Source organism: Macrotis lagotis, chromosome X (assembly GCF_037893015.1).
Source record: "Macrotis lagotis isolate mMagLag1 chromosome X, bilby.v1.9.chrom.fasta, whole genome shotgun sequence".
NCBI classification, from domain to species: domain Eukaryota; kingdom Metazoa; phylum Chordata; class Mammalia; order Peramelemorphia; family Peramelidae; genus Macrotis; species Macrotis lagotis.
The window spans coordinates 327,496,439-327,520,615 of NC_133666.1; the positions used below are offsets into that span (position 1 = coordinate 327,496,439).

The 24,177-nt window shown below is 36.6% G+C and overlaps 1 long non-coding RNA gene across 1 annotated transcript in view; it reads right to left on the reverse strand.

Moving 5' to 3' along the window:
• Window positions 1–927: 927 nt before the first annotated feature.
• LOC141503151 (uncharacterized) overlaps window positions 928–24,177 on the reverse strand; it is a 98,090-nt gene continuing 74,840 nt past the window's right edge. Inside the window, exon 5 of the long non-coding RNA XR_012472772.1 lies at window positions 928–1,091. This is a non-coding gene — a long non-coding RNA (uncharacterized LOC141503151). The remainder of the gene's footprint in view (window positions 1,092–24,177) is intronic.

A 24,177-nucleotide genomic window follows, 5' to 3' on the forward strand; every position in this document is an offset into this window, starting at 1 on the left:
TTGTCTTGGGTACACCTAGCACTTAAGCATTTGAGTGTCCATCCACTCTGTTGTAGTAGGATTTAGTTTCACTTCCCAGGACAGTCTGCTGATATTGGTTTTGAAGCATTTGCCCTAACTGCCCTTGTGCTTTGTGTCCACTGAGTTATTTTTCATCATATCTTCCCTGCACTTAGACCTGAGTAACTGGATGTCGGCTTTCATTTCACTTTCATGTCCGTGATATGATAAGATGTTCTTAAACCAGCCCACAGTGGTTTTCTACATTGCTAACCTCTCTACTTGTCCTCTGACCATCTCTGAAAAAAATAAAATTTATTTAGCTACTGGTTATATACAATCTGCCCTTCACTTTTTTCATCACTTCTCTTTATCAGGCTCAAAGCCTACCTGGAATAGTCTGATGCTATCTTCTTGACTCTCACTGTTGTTGTGGCTATTAGACTTTTGAAACAACATTTCCATATACAGCCAAAATTCCCAAAGGTTTCTCTTTTTCTTCTACATGCTGGATAAGGCTTATTGTGCATTTTCTAAGTCACCAAAAACCTTCTCTAGTCTGCAAATATTCTCTTTATTACTCAGTATCTCATGATTGGAATTCTGGTCCCTTGAGACTTTCCATGAGCCTCTTCTCCATCTCCACCTCAGTTCTCTGCTACCATTGTAGTATGACAAGGGATACAGTTTGGGACAGTGAATTCCTTGAATTTAATTGGCAATTTTGCTGGCAGCTCTTCATTTCCAGCTGCTACTGATGTTGACTTTCTCATTCAAGTATCTCACTCTATCTTCAGTTAATCTTTCTCTTTCCAGGAAGGATTTAAGGCTTCTTATTATCTCCTTGCACTCAGTGGGAAGTTTAATGACCAGTTTCCAGACATTCTCCCCAAATGTTACACTGCCGAGAATGCTGAGATGCACCACTGATTTAACTAATTTATTGAACATAGGAAGGGATTTTTCTGTCTCCTGAAGGAGTTTCACATCTCTTCAAATTGTCCACTGCATCGTGTAATGTCTTCTCATATCACTGTTCTCAAAGTTAATGGATGCTTCTTAAAACATAAGTTTTCTTTGAAGATTCAAACCTAATAATTCATATGAACATTTGAAATATTTAGTAACCATTTAAAAAATGTTGTAAATCATACACAACACAACAAACATGAATATTTAATCAAACAAAAACAACCACATGTGACTAAGCCAGCTAGGTGGAAGATTAGATATAGAATTCAGGATCTTGAGTTCAAATTCAATTTCAGAACCTTACTAGTTGTGTGATTCTTGTGAGAGATGATTAATTGAACCCCTATTTTATTGGACCCCTATTTTATTCCATTCATTATGAATCAATTACATATGATTACAAAGGGTTGGTGCTTATAAGTACTAATAGTAGGCCTCAGAGCTGTGACCTGTAGATTGTAAATCCACTTGCTTAATCTTAGGAAGCTAGGGGCAGCTAGGTGGCGCAGTGGATAAAGCATGGGTCCTGGAGTCAGGAGTACCTGGGTTCAAATCCGGTCTCAGACACTTAATAATTACCTAGCTGTGTGGCTTTGGGCAAGCCACTTAACCCCATTTGCCTTGCAAAAACCTAAAAAAATCATAGGAAGCTAATCATGAGCATGTAGCCAATGAGGGATCCTACTGTTAGTTCATGTAGATGTTTTGACATCTGTTCATCTATCCAACCCTATAAACCTGCTTCTTGATTTTGGTAAGACCTCTTGGAAAGTTAAGATACACCTGTTAAAGTCTGCTCACAAACCTATTTATCAACCAATGAGATGTATTAGATCTTTCTAGAGAGCCAAGGTTAAGGAATATCAACCAATGAGATTCTGTATTTTTAGTCTGCCTCAACTGTTAATGTCCAGCTATCAAGCACTATAAAACCAAGGTACTGGAAGAAATGGGCATCTCAGATCATGAGGAAGATCTGCATTCCACCTTATTAGGGAGGAATGACACTATTAATAAAATGTCAGTGTCTCAGAGCTCAATGGTTTCTCTTGCAGTTTGGGCAATTTTGCAAATCCTCATACCCTGTCCAAGTCACTTAACTTCTGTCTTCCCCAGTTTCCTTAACTATAAAAAGGAGATAATAATATTACCTACCTTCTAGAGTTGCTATAAGGATTAATAAGTGGAAAGTGCTTAGCACAATGCCTCCATGCTGTAGGCATTTAATAAATACTTTCCTCCTTCCCTTCCCAATGTACCATTTATTAGCAATAGTATAACCCAATGACCCAAATGACATAAACCCTTAATTGGGGTTTTCTTGGTAAAGAAATGGTTTACCATTTTCTTCTTCAGCTCATTTTGCAGATGGGAAATGGAGGCAAATAGGGCTAAGTGACTTGTCCAGGATCACAAAGTTTAAGTGTCTGAGGTCAGATTCGAAATTCGGAAGATCAGTCTTCCTGACTCCAGGTCCACTACCACATCACCATTAACTGGTTTCTCCAAAGAGATTTTTTTCCACTACTTAAGCTCCGACATATAGTGATCATCACAGCCTGAGTAAAATCTAGTTACTCCTCAAGGGGCAGGCTCTTCTCAATGAAACTAGACGTCATCCCTCTGTTAGCTCCTCCCACCATGTGGGCTCCCAAGGCTGAAAATAGGGGTGTGTCCCTTCCTACCAATCAAATTCTCTCACTTCTGCTCTTATGTACTTACTTAGCTACCACCCCCTCTACACCTTCAAGCCAAGTTTCAGTGAATCATTTTTTTTTATCAGTTATTACTTTAGAAAGTGTTTAATTAAAATGGTAATAAAACACTAGCATAAAAATCTCCGAGACCCCTCCTTGGGGATCCCAGACTGTGACCTTGATTCAGTTTTTCTCCAATCTGGGAACAACAGGAGGGGCAAATAGTCTGGAAGTTTAGAGAATGTCAGTATTCCCAGCCCCGAGCAGAGAAAAAAAGCAATTCATTCACAAACAGGGCAATTGCTGACTGTGTGGATAAACGCAGTGACGGCAGGGTGCCTGAGTGTTACTCCAGAAAGGCAGTGTAGAAACTGTGACAAGGGGAGAAGCAGCTGTCATCATTCCCATCTACCCCTTGGTTTCTTGTCAATCTTCTTCCTTGATTGATACCAGGTGTTAATTGATCTAGCCTGCCTTCTCTTTACTACTAGAACAAAGTCAGCCGGGTGTCTATGAAGGATGAGCTAGTCTAGCTTCCTTACCAAGGTCCCTTCAAAGGTAGATAGAAAGAGCAGGAAAAGTATGCTGAAATGGGTTGGAGGCTGTTATTTCTTCCTTTCTCCCATTCAGTTTTCTTTCAAATCTTACATTTCCCTGGTCATCATCATCTGCATGGACCTACTCCTAGGCATGGTTATGACTGAGGTCTAGGACTTGACCACCAGATATATTTGACTCCAATTTCCCTCTCCACCTTGACCACCGTTAGACTATAAACTCCATGATGGTAGAGATTGTTTATATATACAAACTTTTCATTTTTCCCCAGTGTCTAGTAGAGTGCTCTACAGTTGATAGACTTTTATTAAATATCAATTGAATTAGATTGTGCAATTCTCATCTAAGGATTAAAGTATTCTGATGTGATTTTGATACTTGAAACAGGGATCACATTAGGGAAGCCTGAATTAAGCATTCTGTGTAATGTTGGGAACCAGGGCTTCATATTTGTAATGTTCATTGGAATGTGTTGTCATCAGGCTGAATGGATATTGGAGGAATAAATGAGTAACCAGGAATGTGGTAAGATAAAGACTCATTAGAAGAGGGGTGTACTCCAAAGACCTTGTAGAACATCTGTGCCTTTGTAATAGGGAAGAAAACATAGGGAAAATTAGTCTGGGGTATGAAGAAAGTTTGTTGTTCAGTCATATCTGACACTTTGTGACCCCATTGGAAGTTTTCTAGGCAAAGATGGTCTTGCCATTTTCTTCTCCATCTTATTTTACACATGAGGAAACAAGCAAACAGGGTGAAGTGACTTGCCCAGGGTGATCCAGATAGTGTCTAAGGCTAGATTTGAATTTATGAAAATGAGTCTTCCTGATTCCAAGCCCAGAGCTCTATCTGTTGTGCCACCTGACTGTCCTATGAAGAAGGTCTGGGGTGAAGTAAAAAGGTAAAGGAATTGGAGAAGAATAGGAGAGTTGGAGAGAGATAAGGGAGATGCAAAAAATATTTGTGGAAAAATAGTGAGGAAGGATCACAGAGAAATATGTCTTTGTAGGCTTTCTATCTGCCTCTGCTTGAAGGTATGGGGCAGATCTCAAAAAAAAGCCAAGTCCAACAATCTGTCTATGTCTTAATATGATTGAGTTCTGGCGCATGATGTAGTCTAGTTGCATTTTGTACTCTCTGAGTACATGACCTATGTAGGACATGACTTTTGTAATCTGTATCTCAAAGCCTCTTGATATGGGACTCTCTCTCCTAATTGGTGGAGATAAAAGCCCTGTTCTGCTTTCTCCAGTCCCCTTTGAGTCTCTTTAAGGGCTCCTCCTCTTTGGTGATTTTTCAAGCTTTGAGTTTTCTTTGAGATTTTTCAAGTGTCAAATTGCTTCAGGCTCTTCTGGCTTCCAACTTTGAGACAGAAGATGGAAGAGAGACTAACCCCACTTGAGGTTGCTAAAGAAAAAGACTCTGAGAAGGCATGAGTGGAACTGACAGTCTCCACCATGATTCTACCCTTCCCCCCTGCCGCCCCCCGCCCTTTGCTACACTAGAAACTTCAGGCAGTTTCTCCTTAGGTGAAATCAAAGACAATTTCTCTTGATTGAACTGAGCTGTTTCAGTTCCAATGGGAGAACTCTGTATTGTATATGGTCTCCTATGGATACCTTCTCTGATTTGTTTTGCTGTGATTTGGATAAATAGCTTTCTTTACTACTTGCTATGTGTGTTCATTGTGGAACTGGTATTTGGTGGGAAAGGACTCAAGCACTAGATATAGAGTTTGGGATTCCCTATTTCTTCTTGCCCTAAAATGACTGACTAATCAGAAGTTAGATTGAGCCTGATCATATCCCTTAGATGAACAATATTTAAAGGAGCAGATAAATATAATTCTAGCCTAGTACCCCCCTCTCTCTGAGAGGAGCATTCTAACTTCCTTCTTTTTCTCCAGACAGGAATGAAAATCTCCTCTGGAAAAAAGTAGGGGGAGAAAACAATAGAGATGTCTATTGTGTCTTCTTTTTGAGCTGCACAAGGATATCTCTCTTTAAACATAGGTCCCTTTTACCACATGGGTCTCACTACACTCCCTGCTTATACATGTCAGATTATTTATGGTTTAACTTGACCTTCTATTAAATGCACCCACAATATTCCCCCTACTCATCCACAAAATAAGTTAAACATTTTGTGGGTGGTAGATATAGCCTGAGGCCATCTCTTCCATGACCTCCAGAAGCTTGTAGAAGGCACTTTGACTGAGATCACATGATATTTCCTTCAATGAATTGCTGTTCCTTCTAAATTATTTTCCAAGTGCTGATATAAATATTTCTCTGCCAGAATCAGATGATGCTCTAAATTTGCTGGAATCTTGTTAATGTTGACACTTTTGGTGATGCTAAAATGGTTGACTAATGTAAGCCAAATCAGCTGGAAAACATGGTCAGAGATTTAAGCTTTTTTCCCCTTGTTATTGTTGTCATTCCCAATACTTTCCGTACCTGTGTTCCCCTGAAATACCCTTCCTTATAACAAAGAAATAGAGTTAAATAAAACAAACAATACATTGTCTGTACATGACAACAGATGTCTCATTTTTCCACTGATGGGCAATCTTATCTAGTTGGCCCCAGCCTTACTTCATTCTACAGTGGACATTATCTTGCCATCTGCTGCTGCATTCTCTGGTCCAGATACAGTGCCCTGGGGCTTAACCCTCTCGGCTTCAGAATCAGCATGGTATGGCCTTTGTTGTTTCACTTGATAAGGACATTTCATAGTCTATAGTGTACTACAGTAAGTCAATGTCAGGTATTCTTCATATTCTATTCTGGCCACTTTTTACTCATCTACTCCTTCCCTTGTTTACTGTCTCTCCATACCAACTTTCTCCCACACTTTCCATCCTTAGAATCATTATTGAATCAGTATGCTGTGGTTTCTGAAGAGACTGTGTTAATAAACTCCCTATGGTTCTATTCACAATCCCTGAGACTTCTCAAGATAAAACAAACCTTTCTGTCTACCACTTTCCTACAAATATTGTCTTTCATTGCTAAAATATTAGCTTCTTGAGGGCAGAGACTGTTTCAGTTTTGTCTTGGTATCCTCAGCACTTAGGAAAATGCTTGGCAGATAATAAATACTTTTTCATTCATTATAAGGTTTATAACCTTGTTTAGTCATTGCATTGACCAGAATTCTGATTTCTTTTACTGCTATTTTCCCTTTGTATTGTTAGAGTCATTGTAGAATTTGTTATCATGGTTCTGATCAGCCACAACTGGACACATTGTACCTTAATTCTAACATAGTGATATCATTTTCATCTTCTTCAATAAGGAATGACAAGAACCAATCTCAGTTCTGCTCATTTTGCTTTGTATCATTTCATTTGCCTCCCCAAGTTTCCTGTATTCTTCATATTCACATTTTCTTATGGCCCAATAATATTCCATTTTACAATTTGTTTTGCCATTCTCCAATCACTTTGTTTCCAATTTTTTGCTAACTCAAAAAAATGGTGCTATGAATATTTTTGTACACTAGGGTCATTTCCCTCTGCCTTTTTCTCCTAGGTAGTATGTGCAGTAGGAATGATCTTTATAGTATTATAGTTCCAAATTATTCTCCAGGAAGATTGGATAAACTCACAACTCCACCACTATAGCACTTAGATACTTATCTTCCCATAACCCTTCCAAATTTAATAATTTTTTTTTATCATTTTTGTCAAAGCTCAAAGTTGCCTAATTTGTATTTTCTCTTGCTATTAGTAATCTGAAAGGTTAAAAACTAGATTTGGTGAATGCTTGATGCAACAGAGTATCATCCTAATAGCATTTAAAGATGAAAATGGAAAGAGATCGACAGACAAAAGGAAAATAGAAAATATCTGCAAAGTTTTTTTTTTTTTTTTAACAAGGAGCTCTTTTCACTATTGAGACAGTAGAGACAGGTTCCATAGAGTCGGACATCACAGTCCTAAGTTGTGTTGTAAAACTAGCATAAATGGCACCAAAGAGAATAAAGATAGAAAAAACAACTGGATTACACACAGTATATATTAAAAAACAAAGTTGGATTGGTATTGGGGCAAGAATGAGGGATCAGCCAATCAACAAGCATTGATTAGCTTCCTAAAATATGTTCCAGGTAATGTATGAAGCATTGGGCATACAAGTATAAAACTAAAACTGGTCCTGACTTCAAGGAGCTTACATTCTATTAGATAATATATGCATACATACATAAGTATATACAGAATAGTGACTGTCCTTAAAAGTTTAAAAGTGGGGGCGACTAGGTGGCGCAGTGGATAAAGCACCGGCCCTGGAGTCAGGAGTACCTGGGTTCAAATCTGGTCTGTCTCAGACACTTAATAATTACCTAGCTGTGTGGCCTTGGGCAAGCCACTTAACCCCATTTACCTTGCAAAAACCTAAAAAAAAAACTTTAAAAGTGCACCATGCCTTTTGGGAAACCCAGGATATTCAGAAGAAATATAAGATAATTATGGTGGGAGGCATTAGCAACTGGGATGAGGCAGGAAAGGCCTCATATGAAACTTGACATTTGAGCTGAACTTTGAAGAAAACTGGAGTTTTTTTGTTTTTTTTCAGATCACTAATATTAAGAGAAAAATATAAGTTAGTCAATGATGAACTGTGGCAAAAATGATAAAACATAAGAAGTGTTAAAATTGGAGGGGCTAGAGAAAGATAAACAAATACTGTTAAAATTGTGAATTTATCCAGTCATTCTGAAGAATGGTGATGATAAGATGGGAGTAAGTACATATGTTCTTTTGTGGGGGGGGGGGTTGCAAGGCAGTGGTGTTAAGTGACTTGCTCAAGGTTACACAGCTAGGTAATTATTAAGTGTCTGGGGTTGGATTTGAACTCAGGTCCTCCTATTTCCAGGGCTGATCCTCTATCCACTGCACCATCTAGTTGCCCCAGTACATATGTTCTTGTTCTGGAGATAGCTTTGTACTAGAGTGTTGTGTGTGTGTGAGAAATAGCAAGAGGACAAATTTAACTGGATTAGAGATATTAAGTGGTGTGGTGGATAGAATGCCAGACCTAGAAACAGGAAGACCTGACTATGATCCTGGACAAGTCCCTTAACCTCTGCTACCAGTTTCCTCACCTGTAAAATCAGGGTAAGAATAGCACCTACCTTCTAGGGTTGTTGTGAGGATCAGCTGAGATAATAATTATAAAGAACTTAGTATAGCTCGCATATAGTAAACGTTGTATAGTTATTATTATTTATTATATGTCTATAAAATTAGCTTAGAGCCAAATTGTGAAGGATAGTAAATGTTAGAAGGGCTTGTATTTGATCTTAGAAGTAACAAAGAATGAAGTTTTATCAAACAGGAGAATAATATGGTCATACCTACGTTTTAGGAATATCATTTTGGGAGCTGTATATGGATGGATCGGAGAAAGGGAAGACCTAGGTTGGGAAGATCTGTTAGGAGGCTATTGTAAATGTTTATGTAAAAGGCAGTGAAAGTCTTCACTAGAGTGAATATTACATGACTGGAGAAAAGGGGATGATGCAAGAGATGTTTTGGTCCTAGAACGGGCAAGATTTGTTTATGTGAGAATGAGGAGTTGGAGAAGACGAAAGATGAGGGTCATCTGTGTAGAGATGATAATTAAACCTAAGTCATAATAACATTTATTTTTCTGTGTGACTTTTGTATGAGTTTAATGAGGGCTATTAATATAAAATGATAATCTCTTTTCTCCCCCCCCCCCATCTACTCCCAATTGAAAAAAAAGAAAACCTTGTAAATGCTTGGAGTTTTTTTTTTTGACTAATTTGTTGATGAAGACCCTGTGAGCAAAAGTACTAAAAAATCCACTCTAGTTTCTAGTTTCATCTACTCCTAGAATTCTGAGAGAAGTACAGTCTAGTAGAAGTACAGTCTGCAGTCTAGTTTGAGAACAGTCTGTTCTTAAAATACAATCATGAGGCACAAGTTTAAAGAAATGTGGCAAAGGGATACTTCTCAACTTGTGGTCCTAGAAATCTTTTTCTTCATTTGGAGAGTCCATAAGAAATTTCCCTTGGGTGTAGCTCAGTGTTGGACAGGGAGCCCACCTGGATTACAAGAGTCCAAGCGCTTTGGTTGGTTAGCATTTTTCTTTGTCATGGGTATCGACTCCCTGAAGCTTGTGATTGTTGCTTAGGGTTCATTTGTCCTCAGTGTTTCAACACTTCTGATGCAGATGCTGCTGTCATACACTACCATTTTAGTGATCATCTCAGCTACTATTCAGCTCTGAAGACTATGGGGCCTCTGAGACTTTTGAACTCACGCTCCTTAGCTGACATGAAAACTCCCATGTCAAAACATGCATTTGTCTAAGTTTAGAAAAGAATAAAAAGAAAGGGGACTGTATGCTCCCAGACTACACCTGGGTGTGGGGAAGAGCTTTCCTCCCCCACTTGTCCTCTTCCTACACTTAGAGTCATCCTTATCCTTCAGCTCCAGAAAGAAAAGAGCAAGAGAGGTCAAATTGCTCCTTCTAATATGCATTTACTTCTAGCCCAGGAACCAATTAAATAAGTCTTGTTCATCACATAGTACAAACCCCTGAGTCATCTTAACCAAAAGAAGTTGCCATGTCCTGCAAGATCAAAGTTGTTTTGATTTACATTTTCTTAATTCATGATTAGCAGCAATTGATAGTTTGCAATTCTTTTGTGAACTTTATTCATATTCTTATGACCACTTGTCCATTAGGGGACTTAGTCTCATACCTTTGTGTTAGTTACTGGCATAGCTTGGATATTAGAACTCTATCAGAGGTATTTTATGCAAAGATTCCCTTCCCCCTCTTTTCCAAGGACAGATTCCTTTCTTATCCCACTGATTTTGCTCATGCCAAGTATTCCAATTTTATATCATTGAAATTACCTATTTCCTCTTTCATGGCCATGTCTGTCCCTTGTTTGGTTAAAATTTCTTCCTCTAGTATAGCCATGAATATTATCTGGTCGCATTCTCTTCTAACATTTTTTTGGTGTGAGCTTACACATTCAGTTCTTCTGCTTCCTAGCTGTGAGACTGTGATCAAGTCACAACGTCTATGAATTTTAGTTTTTTAATATGTAAAATGGTGATAATAATAATACCTATAGTGCCCAGTTAAGAGAGGTTGTTGTGAGTTAAAAAATAATGCCAAATGAATGTCAGTTATTATTACCTTCAATACTGAGCTAGGAATACCTAAAAATTCAGTAGCTGAAATTCTTTAGGGAACATTTATTTAATGTGTCCCAATTATACAATTCTATTATAGCAATTTTTAAATTATATGATTCATTATAAATTTCATATTGAATACTAGTATGGCTCATTAAACTTTCTCAGTAGTTATTTACATTTCAATTAATTAACTTCACTTCATAAAATATAATTTTTCAGTCATTTCTCCTAAGTCACTATTGAAATTCTTTGACTATTCCTACTTATTTACTTTTCCTTTCATACCATCAAAGTGTATATTTTGCTCTTTACTCTCTGTCCTTTTTTGTTTGGAATTCTTGATCCTTTATATTCTAGATTTCTTTATATTCCTCATACTTGTTAGTTTTAACTGAATTATTGCATTTGCTGATCCTGGGCACTATGCTTCAGACCCTGAAGGTCTGTCTGGTGGATCCTTGCTTACTCTGATGTCTTGCCTCAGTTCCTGTTCTCCAGTTTTCCAGTTGAGTATTGATTATAGCACAAAATGTCACCACACCAGAGTCAGATCAAACTCCTGTCCTTTGGTTTTTCATAATGCTGAATGGTGGGGGGCATGTGGTAGGGATGAGTTTACTGCAAGATCCTGGTTTGGCTTTTGCAGCCTTCTCAGAAGTATAGTGAGGCAACACAGTGGGTCAGTGAATAGAACTCTGAGCTTGGCATTAGGAAGACTGGAGTTCAAATTTAGCCCCAGATATTTCCTGTCTGCATGATGGGCCAGTCACTTAACCTCTGTCTTGGTTTCCTCAACTGTAAAACTACATCTGCCTCTCAGTTTGTTAAAGTATAAATTGAGATATGCTTATCACAATGCCTGACTCCCAATAGATAGCTATTATTGATAGATGGTAGGTGAGGAAGTTCTGAGTTCTTGTTTTAGGGTTAGAGATTAGCTTTCTCTTTGTCAGTTTGTTGGGTTTTTACCACATTAGGGTTCTTGGTGTCCTAGACCTTGAAGACATCTGAAATGGCTTTTTCTTTCTTATGTATAATTCCTATTTGGAAGAGGTTTGAGAGGTCATAAGAATCAGGGAAAATGTCTAGTTCTCCTTGGTCAAGCCAGGACTTCCCAAATTCAAAAACAGGTCTTTGTTACCATCAAATGAGATTATATTTGTAAAAGTGATTAGCACAGTGTTTGCATTATAGTAATGCATATAACTGTATAGTAGGTACTTTTTAAATACATAATATTTGTATATATAAATCATTATTCCCCTTATTTCTCTTCCCCTCCACTAAAGCTGTCTCCAACAAGAATTATTATTACTATTTTACAGATGAGGAAACTGAGGTTCATTGAAGTTAAGTGACTTGTATGGCTATCATACAAATAATAAGTGGCAGAGCTGAGATTCAAACTTTGGACTTTTGATTGTCCTTTTGTGAAGTGATATTGATTAGCATGGGCTGACTTATGTGGGGGTTGTGACCATGTATGTTGAAATGTAGTGAATAATATGTTCCACAAGGTGTTTTTTATTTTTAAAATTTTACTTATTTTTTCCTTTATCTTCATTTCTGAATATATCCTTACTATCTCACCCATCTAGCAACTCATCCTTTGTAACAAAAAATAAAAAAAAGAGGAAAAAAAGTAGTTCAGTAAAATTAGCTAATCCATACAGTAATGAAATATTCCATGCTTGTAGTTCCAGACTTTATAAAGAAATTACACTTTTAAAATGTAAAATATCCTTCTCTGTAGTGCAGAGATTGCTTAGGGTTTCTTCAAAGCATTAAATGTTGATGTGGTATATTAGGAAGAGTTCTAAACACTGAAGTCAGAAGAACTGGGTTCAGATCCTGCCTTTAATATTTATCAATTGTTGCTGAGTGAGATGAGCAGAACCAGAAAAACACTGTACATCCTAACAGCAACATAGGGGCGATGATCAACTTTGATGGACTTGCTAGTTCCTTCAGTGCAGCAATCAGGGACAATTTGGGGCTGTCTGCAATGGAGAATACCATCTGTATCCAGAGAAAGAACTGTGGAGTTTGAATAAAGACCAAGGACTATTACCTTAAATTTAGGGAAAAAAAACCTGATATCCCATTGTCTGATCTTGTTATCTGTTGTACTTTATGTTTCTTAAGGGTATGATTTCTCTCCCATCACACTCAATTTGGATCACTGTATACCATGGAAACAATGTAAAGACTGACAAATTGTCTTCTGTGGGGGGTGGGGGGAGGGAAGTAAGATTGGGGAAACATTGTAAAACTCAAAATAAATAAAATCTTTAATTTAAAAAAAATATCAGTTGTGTGACTGACCAAAGGCAAATTTCTGAACCAAATTTCTTCATCTGTAAAATAGGGATAATAATGCTTGCATTTCCTACTTACAATGGTTGGTATAAATGAAGAACTTTGTGAACCTTAAAAAGCTATAGAAATGTCAGTTGTCATTGTTAAATAAATGTTTTTATTTTTGCTCTGAGAAGTAAGAAAATTATTGATAAACCAGAATAATTATCAGACTGTTATTGTTGATTATCATTGAGTTCAAATGTGGGCCACTGGAGAGACTGAGTTAGAAAAGATAAAAGGATGCTTTGTTTTTTATTTTTCAGAAATAGAGTAGAAATAAAATTAATTTTCAGTATTCAAGCAAATGTAGCAAAACTGATGATTTGTATTTTTTTTTTTTAGTTTTTTTGCAAGGCAATGGGCTTAAGTGGCTTGTCCAAGGCCACACAGCTAGGTAATTATTAAGTGTCTGAGGCTGGATTGATTTGTATTTCTAAAGGAAGAATTGTAGAATTGTAGAAATTCAGAACTGGAAGAAACCTGAAAGGTCATTTAGTCTGTTCTGTAGATGAGGAAACTGAGGCTAGGAGAGATAAAGACCTGATCACTGCCCTCATCAGAGCACATATAGAAAATTGCCTTCAGTTCTGGGTGTTAAATTTAAGAAAGGACTTTAACAAGAGATCTAGTGGAAAGAAAGAACACCTTATTTCAAAGTCCACCTCTGTCACTACCTGTGCTCTTTGGAAAATCCCTTAACTTTGGTGTTCTTGTTTTTTCTTCTGTTAAATGAGGAGATTGGGCTGAAAGACAAGGCATATTCCAGCTTTCAGTCTGTAATTCTACATCCATAAGGGGATCACTAATGCCATAAAGGGTGCTGGAAATTATACTGTAAGAGGATCAGGAGAAACCAGATTTACTTATCTTGGAGAATAGAAGACTTAGAAGAGGCATGATAGCTGTTTTTAAAAATAAGATTATGAAGGGTTGGTTTCTTGAAGAGAGAGATTAGGTTTGTTCTGTTTGACCCTGGAGGGAGGAACCAGTAACATTAAGTGGAACTTGCAGAAAGGCAGATTTAGCCCACGTGTAAGGAAAATTTCTTAAGTTATAACTGTTAAAAATAAAATGGCTGCCTTAGGCAAGAGGGAGAGTTTTCTGGGGAAGGCTGGGTGAACACTGGGTGTTGGAGAAGGGATTCATTTTCAGGGTACAAGTTAAATTAGATGGCCTCAGAGATCATGTCCCATAAAGATTCTGTGAAGTGATTTGCCCAAGGCCTCACACTTGGCTGGTGACAGGGTTCTTTGATATATATTATATCTGGGGAGGTGGTATATTTATTATACAGTGTTTAATAGTTGTCTTTTATATTTGAACAGGATCACACCAACCAAGTTAATGTTGGCATGACTTGCACAATGTATAACAATTTTATAGAAAATGAAAATATATGATTTTCTGACATTTCTGAATTTTCTTTACCAATCTATATTATTATTAATAATATAAGAGAGGAGAGTTTAAATGTGAAATTATTTGTCAGCCATCTTATTTATGAGGTGGTGGGCCAGTATAGCAATATAAATAAGGACAAAATTATTTTTTTAATTGAAAATTTTTTTATTTTTCTAACTACATGCAATGGTAATTTTTCAACATTCATCCATTTGCAAATTTATGAGTTCCACATTTTTCTACCATCCTTCCTTCACTCCCCCCCCTCCCCATGGCAGTGAACAGTCTGGCAAAAGTTTTACATGTACATTCTTGTTTCACATATTTACATATTAGTCATGTTGTAAAAGAGGAATTAGAACTAAGGGGAAAGAAAAAAACATGAGAAAAGAAGGAAAAACATAAGTTTTAAAAAAGTGAACATAGTATGCATTCAGACTCTGTAATTTTTTTTTCCTCTGGATGTGGATGGCATTGTCCTTAGCAAGTCTGTCAGGTTACCCTTGATCTCTGAACTGCTAAGAGGAGCTGTGTCCATCATAGTGACCATCTCACAATGTTGTTGTTAATATGAACTGTGTTCTCTTGGTTATGCTCACTCCATTTAGTATCAGTTCATGCAGGTCTTTCTATACTTTTCTAAAGAAGGACAAAATTTCTTTAAAAGCTATGAAGCTTTTCCTGCCCCCCCCCCTTTTTCTTTTTGGTAAGAGCAAAGAGAATGGGAAAACAAATTAGTTTGTAAAAAAAAATCTAGGATAGATCACTATTACCCTTTGGATAAATTTAATGAACAATAAGAAAACTGTCTTTTAAGTAACAACTTATGTATATGTAGTTTTCCTCATTTAAGGCAAGGCATAGAAGTGTAATGAGAGTACTTGGTTTACTACTTCAGATCCAAATTGGCTTTTTTGCTCCCTCAGGGTTCAAAGATTACAGGCATAGTTCATTTTATTGTGCTTCATTTAATTGTGCTTCACAGATATTGCCTTTTTAACAATTTGAAAGTTTTTTGGCAACCATATGTTCAGCAAGCCTATGGGTGCCATTTTTCCAATAGCTTATGTTCCCATGTCTCTTTCACATTTTGGTAATTCTTGCAATATTTCAAACTTTTTCATTATTATTATGTCTATTATGGTGATCTTTGATGTTACTATTATAATAGTTTTGGGGTGCCTTGAACTGTGTCCATAGATGATGGCAAACTTAATTGATAAATGTTGTGTATTCTGACCCCTCGACCCATCAACTGTTCCCCATCTCTCTTGTTCTGGAAGGACCTCCCTATTCCTAGAGACAAAACAATATTCAAATTAGGTCAATTAATAACCTTGCAATAGTCTCTAAATGTTCAAGTGAAAGGAAGCTTCAGTCAATGAGCAAACTTCATTGTCTTATTTTAAGAAATTGCCACAGCCACTCCACACTTCAGCAACCAGGACTCTGATGAATCAGCAGCCATCGAAATCAAGGCAACACCTCTAACAACAAAAAAGATTATGTATCACCGAAGTTCAAATGATGGTTAACCTTTTATAATCAATAAAGTATATTAATTGTAATTAAGCTATGTATATTTATTATTATTGTTATTATTATTATTAGATGATACACTATTATTATACACTTAATAGACTACAGTAAACTTTTTATGTACTGGGAAATTTTTAAAAAATGACTTGTTTTATTGCAATATTTGCTTTATTGTGGGTCTGGTACCAAACCTGCAATAACTCTGAGGTATGTATGCCTTTAATTCTGAATGCTCAGAGTCTCTTTTCTGCTGCTGTCAGTTGTAGCCTCCTTCTGTTATGGTCTCCCCAGTGATAGCTCTCTTTGACTAGCAACCCTTGTTCATTTAACCAGTAAGCATCAATTAGGTTTTATGAAACAATATATATTTCAAAGATATAACAGGAACAGTCTTGTTTTTTTTTTTTGCTAGGAACAGTCATAAAAATTCCCCTTCCCCCCAGCACTGTGGACTTGGGGGAGAGTGAGCTCAAACATAACACAATTTCTACATAGCATTGCTTTTACCAAGCACATTACTATTAGATGAGCCCCCTGTCTCAGCCACCATTCGCCCGAGTACTGAATTCTCGATTCTTGGAGCACTGATACTAAGCTTGCTAGTGAGAATGGCATAGACCTAATTCATTGATCTTTTGAAACTCAGTCATAGTTAGTCACAGTCATTCAACCTCCTTTACAGAAAACAAAAGAACAAATGCTGAGACAAAGAATGAAGTTCTGTATTCAAGGATCAAATGTTGGTCCTAGATTGAAAAGACCTAAAGTCTCCCTCCTTATGGCATTGTTTCTTCTCTCATGAGAATGCTGTTAGCAGGTCAAAGTCACAAGAAAAGGGAAGGACAAGGTGCACTAATATCTTTTGAATATCCCCTTCCCTGATCAACTTTCCCCTTCCTCCAAGTTCTTCTATATAACTATAGCTAATCAAAGAGATTCATTACCACAGTTAGCAGGTGGGAAAGTTATAGAACATTGGCACAAATTCCAAATCTCTCCAATATACTTTCATTACATGTCATGATTTTGGGAGTCTCTCCATCCCCCTCTCCCCTCCCCCATCACTTCCACATTTTATTAACTGAATTATATTATATTATTATATTAACTGAGTATGCTGATGCCTGTACATAAGGATGGTGCTCATTGGTGAGTCCCTCCTTATACAAGTATCCTCATTTTACAGATGAGGAAACTGTGCCTCCAAAAAAAAATCTAAGTCTTACACAATGATGCAAAAAGAAGAAATCAGAACTGGGAATCATACTCAAGCCTTCTGTCACTATGAAAGTTCTGTGATTCCAGTGTTACTTGGACTAGTTAGCAACTGGCTTTCTGAAAAAAAAATTATCCATGATGTATTTTTAAATTTAACCTGCATTATTGACATCTCTCCACCACTTTCTTAAGTCTAGTCAATCAGTAGAACACTAAATTAAACCTTGATTTGTAGAATGTGTCAGTTTCTGGGGTATAAAATCTCACACTGAAAATTCAACAATGGACTCTTGCAAAATGATTCCAGTAGACACTTGCACGATTTCAAGTCTAACACTCTTTCAGTATCACTGAGCAATTTAGTCAATCAATTAGTCATCAAACTTTTATTTAACACTTACTGTGCTGGATCATATGCTTGCACTAGAGATACAAAAATAAAAATGAAGCAGTTCCTGATCATGCTGTCCCTAATAGATATCCAGTGTCAGAAAGAATAATGTGGTTAGTGGATTTTAAGCTTAAGGGATTTTAAGATAGCTCTCAGTCATAATTTATACACTGGTCATTATTACATTCTGAAAATTCCTTATTTCTGTGATTTTTTTGTTCTTGTTTAGTCATTTTCCAGTTTTGTCCAATTCTTTGCAACTCCATTTGGGATTTTTTTTGGTAAAGAAACTGAATTAAACAGGGTTAAATGAGTTGCCCAGGATCACCCAACTAGAATCTAAGGCCAGATTTGAAATCTGGAAGATTAATCTTTCTGACTCCAGGTCTGACACTATATCTATTCACTGCACTACCGCTGGCTGCTTGGTTCTGTGATTATCTTTCACTCAAAAGTTTTTATAAGGATTTCTTTCAAGCCATTCTTAGAATTCTCATTTCATGATGCTGCTATTTTGGAGGCCCTTGGAGGCCCTCAAAGTACTGAAATGCAAGTTCAACCTGTAGGATAGAGAGCCAAGATCTCAGTTGTGGAAAATAAGAAAATCTGGTCTATGTCAATTTGGACAACTATATTGAGTACAAACCTTGAGATTATTTTTGAGTAGGAGTAAAGATTAAAGGGAAGGAAGGGGGTTTCAATAGGTAAAAGTCTACCTGGTTTGATATACTTAAGTTGATTAGAGAAAAAGTTATTTTTAATCCAGAAAGGGCCATATGTTGGTTCGAGGCATGCATTTCTGCTTTATGAACATCTTGGGATTGTTCAAAATAAAAATGATCACATCCAAGACAAACAACCCATGTGTAGTGTGATCTTTTCCAAAGCAATAAAATGACTTTTATAGTAACACCACATTTTTCCAGAGGTCACTCACCTAGCAACCTTCCCTAGATACACTTGAGAACCATCAAGCAAGTTTTTATATCTTTTTTTATAAACCAAAGAAATCACCATTGTCACTTTGTTCAAAATAAAAAGGAAACTGACTATTCTTATTTTTCATGATCCCTGTCATTTCAGAATTTAATACTATATTGATGTTATATACATATGCATACATACATACACAGATATAAACTATACATCTTTATACACTTCATGTCAAATTTGGTGGTGTTTTCTGTGCAGCTGAGGGAGTTTCTCTGATCTGAATAGATTTTGTAATGCAACTCTAGGAATAGCAACCCCAGTCCAATCAATCAATCAAGCAATTAGCAAACATTTGTTACATGGCTGCTGTGTGAGGGACATAATGTTGGGTACTAGGGACAGAAATTCAGGGAGTTCCAAGAGTGCAGTTTTAAGCTTTTAAAACATGGTCAACTGAAAGCTTTTTCTCTTGTAGTTTCAATAGTGTCTGACTCTTTATTACTTGTTTTGGGGATTTCTTGGCAAAGATGCTAGAGTGGTTTTTCATTTCCTTCTCCAGTTCATTTTACAGATGAAAAAACTGAGATAAACAGGGTTAAGGGACTTGCCCAGGGTCACACAGCTATTAAGGATTTCAAGTCTTTGGGAGGAGTTTACTCCACTCTCTAGTGAAGTACTCATCTTCATACTCTGAAGTCACCAACAAGGCAGTCTAGTCTGTTTCTTTGGTGCTTTTGAAACTGTGTTTCTCCATGGACACATTTTTCTAGTTTTTTAACAAATACAATATCATTTTCTGTCTCTTTATAACATTAAATGGTTACCACAGAAGCAAGGCATTACTCCACATTATTAAAAAAAAGAGAGAGAGAGAGAAGAGATCTAATTTCTCAAATCCACCCCAAAGATCATTTTTCTCTCCAAAACTATCCAAAATCCAATTTCAAAGCTATGTTTCTCCATATTCGTATTTTAGCAGCATATAAAAACTGTAGAAAAAGTTCTTTTTTTTTTTTGTTAACTTGGATTAAGTATCAAAATGCTCATTGGTAAGAGGAGTTATATGTTACCTCCTTTGACAATCAATAAAAATGCCTTCCATTACATGAAAATATCTTCTGTCTTTTTCATCATTGCCTGATTCAAATAAAAAGGGCTTCAAAGAGACAGCAGAGGTGCAGTGGATAGAACACTGGCCTTGGAGTCAGGGGGTTGCAAGTTCAAATATGGCCTCAGACACTTGACATTCACTAGTTGTGTAATCTTGAGCAAATCATTTAACCCTGATTGTTTCACATCCAGTGCTGACTCCAGTTGTCCTGATTCATATCTGGCCACTGGATCCTTATGACTCTGGAGGAGAAAGTTAGACTAGTGACTTAGCTCAGCCCTTCTACTCTCAAATCCAATTCATGTGCTTGTCATGGCCTCACCTCCCTGATATCATTGCCATCTTTGAGAATGAAGGACAAACATTATTAGGGTTATTTAATATTTAAATATTAAATTAAAATCTTATTTTTTCAATTATTAAGTATGCTTTTTTGGATCCTTCCACTTTTAATTCCCACTGAAATAAAAAAAATGAAACCATTTAAACAAAGAAGAACAGTCAAGAAAAAAAAATCCATTAACCATGATTTAAAAATGTGTGTCTCATTCTACATATTAGCCTATTACTCATCTGTCTGGAGTAGGTGACATTCTTCAGTGTTAATCCTCAGTAATTATAGTTGATTATTGAATTGATTGGAATTCTTAATTCTTTAAAAATTGTTATTATTATTATTATTTTACAATCTTGATGTTATAGTATAAATTGCTCCTCTGATTCTGCTCACTTCACTCTTGATCAGTTCATACAAATCTCCAATTTCTTGGAAAAGAGTTTCAGGAAAATTTTTTACTTCTTAATAGTAACATATCACATGCTTATAATATAATTTGCACAGTTATTATCCATTTTATGGGCACTCAGTTTCCAAGTTTTTGTCACCATACACAAAGCTGTTATAAATATTTTTGCATTTATTTTTGTATATACAAAAGTTTTTTCCCTCTTTGTTTGATCTCTTTGTAATATTGATTGATTTACTAGTTGTATTATTCTATGTTTTTTGCCCTCCATTAGAATGTGAACTCCTTGAGAGCTAGGACTGTTTTGCTTTTCTATTGTTATTCCTGTATTTTGCACATAGTACACATAATAACTTCATTCATTCTTGGAAATGAGACTTTTATCAAAGTAACTTGCTGCAACATTCTCCCTACTCCCTACCCCTAAATAATTGTTTTCCCTTTGATCTTAGTTGCATTGGATTTGTCTATGCAAACCTTTTTTAAATTTATTGTAATCAAAATTTTCTATTTTATCTTTTTCTCCTTTTTATTCCTTGGTTGGTCATAAACTCTTCTCCATCCATAGATTGAAAGGTAATTTCTTCATTGTTCCTCTAATTTGTTTATAATGTAACCATTTATATCTAGTTCATGTATCCATTTGGGTATTTTCTTGGAAAAGGAGTTAGATCAGTTTAGGGTTTTGTTTTGTTTTTTTTTTGCAAGGCAAATGGGGTTAAGTGGCTTGCCCAAGGCCACACAGCTAGGCAATTATTAAGTGTCTAAGACCGGATTTGAACCCAGGTACCCTTGACTCCAAGGCCAGTGCTTTATCCACTGCACCACCTAGCTGCCCCTAGTGTCAGTTTAAATCAAAATTCAGTTACACTGTTATCTAGCTTTTGGAGGAGTTTCTGTAAAATAGTGATTCTCTACCTGAGGAGCTGGGTCTTTAGATTTCTCAAATACTAAGAAGTTATGTTCATTTGCCTTAGTATGTCTTATATATCATCTGTTTTTGAAATTATATTGTTACCTCTCCAATCCCTTATAAGATAAGGTTAACGTTGTCTAGAAACTCTTTGTTTTGGACCTTTGCATCAAGAAAACCATTTGTGGCTCCTGGTAGTTGAGGAGGATCTTTCCTCATGCCCATCCTAGCTTCACATTTAACTCTACCATTCTCTCAGGAACTCTTTGGAAAAGGAAGGTGGGTAGAATCAGAAAACAAATTTTGTAAAAAAAAGTCTCTGAATAGTCAAAAATAAATGTTCACAGTCCAATGACTGACTTCAAGAATCAGTCACATTAAAAGGCAGTTGGTCCCCTTCTGTCAATTACTTGTGAGAAAAGGGTCTATCTTTTCCCTTGAGCCTATTATACAGTACAGCAAAGGACTAAGGAGGATGGGGAGAATCTCTCCCTTTCTTCCTTCAGCCACAGTGTTTGTGGTAGAAGCACAGTGTTGTCCAATGGAGAGAGTGCAAATGTTGAGTAGAATTCAGTCCAATTCAGTCTAGTAGCAACTGGTGAGGGAAGAGAGATTTTGGTGTTCAGGGCCAAGACCCCGATGTTTGGGAAATGACAGGCCTCAAAGCTAAGACTCTGAAGGAATAGGATTGAAGAGGCTCCCTGCTGTTCACAGGGTCTGAGTACCTGTTCTTGCCAAAAGTTGATAGCAGTATCCTTGGCCAAAATCTTGTCTGGTCCAAAATCCAGAGATGAGGGTAGCCATGGTCCACCATGGCAGGCGTATATAAATTGCCTTGGCTGCTACATGTTTTCCTTATCTTTCTACTTGTGAACTCTTTGTATATTTTACCACTGATACTATGTGTTTTTGTATGATAGTGCATTCTGGGCTTAGGAGGAGATGCTGTATTTGCTATTATTCTTATATTGCTATTTTAGTACAGATCTTTGAACAAATTATATCTTTTGTCTGACTAGATAAAAGGTAAAGTAAACCCCACACTGTTGAACTTTTTAGTTTTAGCAGTACATATCTGTCCTTTGAACCTGGGGAAACCTTCCTTCAAGTCATCTAATCTGCAACTGCTATTTCTAGAGGTGGATTCAGGAGGGTATTCAGAGAGAAACTACCTGGAATAACTTCTTCCCTGAGGATGTCAAATAGATGATGTGCAACTGCATTGTTGAGAGTATGTGTGGTCAGTGTTTTGAATGCTAGGAAATACATAATTCCTCACATACAATTACTGGAATTATTCAATTGGTGCACTAAAGATTAATTAGAATCACCTTTCCATTTTAGGAGATACACCTGGCCCTTGAATCTTTCATCTTTTTTTTCCTCTCAATGGCTCTTACCACAGATAATTATGATTGACTATGTGCATCAACAGGGGAGCACCTCTTAACTTAATTTTAGGTATTTAATTAATGCTATAAGTCAAATCATTAATAATTTTCCCCAAGAAAATAATATAAGCAAAAACCTTTGAGTTACTAAATAGTTATACTATGAATACAGTGGGGGGGAGAAATAATTTCAATGATACATGGGGTAATTTCAATGGAAATAATGAAATATTCATTCATTTATTTAGTCAACAGATATTTGCTGAGCATTTTCTTCATACACACACACACAGATACATGCACACAGACACACCCCATTGTGTGTGGTGCTTTGGAGGTTGCAAAAATGACTTCTTCCCTCAAGAAGCTGCCACAGGAAGATAAGAAGAATCACTTACAACTGGTGATCAGGGAGCACTTCAAACTTCAAGGAGGAATTTCAGCTAGTCACAAAATTTTATTTATCTTCAAGATGAAGATAAATAAAATTTTGATGACTAGCAATGAGGGGATGGCAATTGAGGTAGAGGACATGAAGAGAATTATAATAGTAAGAAAAGAATTGGAAAATTTGAGGCATTCTCAAAGAATGGAAGCTTTATGAGGGAAGGAGCCATTTTTGTAACTGCCATACACCTACCACAATGATACACACACACACACACACACACACACACACACACACACATTGGAGAAGTGATTCTAAATAGTCTTCAGCGCTCATTTGAATAGGTCTAGCAATTAGTTGTGAGAAAGTCTGTATTTAACAAATTCAAGAAAGATGTTGGAAAAGCATTTATTAAACACTTACTGTATATAAGCATAAGGCAACTAGATAGCAAAGTGTAGGAGTTACAGTCAGGATGACCTGATTTCAAATTATATATCTGACACTTAATAGTTTTGTGATTTTCACTGTGCCTTAGTTTCCTCTGTATAGTGGGGATAATAATAGTACCCATCTCATAGGGTTGTTGTGGGGATCAAATGAATAATATATTAAAGGACTATGTAAGTGCTAGCAATGATAAAGATGCAAGGCATTGTGCTAAGTATGGGGATTGCAAATAAAGAAAAGTAGAACCTTCCCTTACTTCAAAGCACTTACATTTTAAATAGGGAAAGAAAATATAATATAAGAGAATGTGACTAAATAGGAGCATTTTAATCTGGAAAATCTCAGAGATAGTGAGAGGAAGTCATCTAGCACTTGATTGACATGTCTTTTTCTGGAATGACTGTTATTATGTTATTAGTGTACTCAGAATTAGAGTTGGAAAAAAACAATGCCTTGATGGTCTGAATATAATATATAGATTTGAGGTTGACTAGAAGTGGAAAACAACAATTGTTCAATCAATTAATGAACATTTGTTAAATGCCTACTGGTACCAGGCAATGTGCTGGATGCTGGAGATACAAAGGCAAAATTTCAATTTTGTTGTGTAAAACTAGGCTGAAAGGTAGGTTGGAGCCATTTTGTAGAGGAGCTTGGAAGTCATGCTAGATTCTACCTCACAGGAGGCAGCTAGGTGGCACAGTAGATAGAGTTCTAGTCCTGGAGTCAGGAGAATCTGAATTCAAATGACCTCAGACACTTAATTACCTAGTTGTGTGATCTTGGGCAAATCACTTAACCCCATTGCCTTGCAAAAAACAAAAACAAGTAGATTCTACCTCCCACCAATTGATTGGTGATAATGTTTATCCTTCACTCTCAAAGAAGACCATGATATCAGGGAGATGATGCTTGTGCAGGT